The sequence below is a fragment of the Ornithorhynchus anatinus genome, chromosome 1 (assembly GCF_004115215.2).
Source record: "Ornithorhynchus anatinus isolate Pmale09 chromosome 1, mOrnAna1.pri.v4, whole genome shotgun sequence".
NCBI lineage: Eukaryota > Metazoa > Chordata > Mammalia > Monotremata > Ornithorhynchidae > Ornithorhynchus > Ornithorhynchus anatinus.
In genome coordinates, this window is record NC_041728.1 from 94,755,264 (window position 1) to 94,757,091 (window position 1,828).

General features: G+C 36.4%; 1 non-coding gene across 1 annotated transcript; it reads right to left on the minus strand.

Moving 5' to 3' along the window:
* Positions 1-1,120: 1,120 nt before the first annotated feature.
* On the minus strand, positions 1,121-1,258 carry LOC114816503. Its single transcript, XR_003764287.1, has one exon. It is a non-coding gene; the product is annotated as a small nucleolar RNA SNORA7 (small nucleolar RNA).
* Positions 1,259-1,828: the final 570 nt, after the last annotated feature.

The window sequence follows — 1,828 nt, forward strand, 5'->3', positions numbered from 1 at the left end:
ATGGCATGCTGTTTTACAGGCAGTAGCATATAAAATACTTTTTCCAGATGTGGGTTCATAATTCTCCAAAGACTATAATAGTTATCTTAAGATTTATGGAGGATAATTTATTAATCATGGAGCTTTTTTTTTATTTTAGAGATCTGTTTAAGATGAAAGAGATCTTTAAAATAAGTCATTTTCCCCAAATGTGGATGGCATTATATCAAGTTTCCCCTTTTGTTCAAATTATCTTTAATGACTTTATTTGTTTTATTGCCTCTTCAAGTCAGTACCAACTGGATGGTAATGATCTATCTGGGAAATCTCTCATATTTTAAAATGAAAAGAGTAGGAAATGTATTTTTTTCCACAAAAGAATTAGATTGAGAAAGTTGATCAACTACATTTGAAGACAGCATGGTGTACTGAATTTTTGGAGGAAATCTATGAAGTTAAATATTATGGGGGGCAAAAGCAAAACCACCTTATACCTTTCTGTGCCTTCTTGCAGTATCTTTGGTTGGTAAATAGTGTGACTCTAAAATGATCCATGCAACATTATCAGGTTCAAATTATATGAAATCCCGTCTCTTTAGCTCTGTTATCAACTTAGTCATATAATGATTTTTTAATCAAACTTTTTTTTTCTTGGCTTTATTTGAGGTAAATTTTGTAAGGGACTTGTCTCATTTTACTCCCAAAAGCTTCTCAAAAGATAATCTTGCACTATAATCAATGAGTGGTATTTTTTAAGTGCTTACTTTGTGCAGAGTACTTATTGTATTAAGTACTTTGAGTACTATGCAGGTAAGAGATATGATTCCTGCTCTCAAGGAGCTTATGGTCTGTTAATATTGTTTTTTATGTGAAGAAACCACCAATCCTATCCTTTACAAGACTTCATGTAGATTGTTGTTGTCTTATGATGTCGAGTCATGTCCAACCTGTGATGACACCATGGACACATCTTTCCCAGAATGCCTTACCTTCATCTACAATTGTTCTTGCAGTGTATCCATAGAGTTTTCTTGGTAAAAATATGGACGTGTTTTACCATTGCAGCATTAAACGTAGTAAACTTGAGTCTCCACCATCGACTCTCTTGCATGCCGCTGCTGCCCAGCACAGGTGAGTTTTGACTTATAGCAGATTGTCTTCCACTGGCTAGCCACTGCCCAAGCTAGGGATGGAATGAATATGCTTCTGCTTGACTCTCCCTCCCATAGTCGAGACTGGTAGAGTACTGGAAACTCTCCATGTGCAAGTCTGAGAGGAGGCTGTGTAGATTAGGTGCCTCTAATTTTCTCCTTTCTATCTACTTATCTCATCCACCATCTCCAGTCTCAACAGTTATATTATAAGATCCTTTGGGGCAGAAACATTGTCTCTTATTCAGTTGTACTCTCCTAAGTGCTTTGTACAGTGTTCTGTGCAAAGTAGCACTTAATAAAAAAAATATTTTGATTGATCATACCCAGCTATTTTCTTCAAAGTTAGCAGTGGTAATAACTAAAAGTGCCTATTTGATTGCAGTTAATGAAATCCATTTAGGAATGAAAAAGAAAAAGCTAAAGAAGTCATTGAGTTTCACATCTCTTTCCTGGGGAGATTTTGCCCAAAGCCAAATAGTTTTTCACAGAGGCAATTCAAAGTGATAGGGTCAGATAAGATGGGCCTCACAAGGTGTTTGAGTCCAAACTGATAAAGTAGATGCTCTTCTCCCACTCCCTCTGTGTCACCCTGAATTGCTCCCTTTGTTCTTCCCCATACCAACCCCACAGCACTTATGTTCATATCTGTAATTTATGTGTTTGTAATGATATCTGTTTTCCCCCTCCTAAACTGC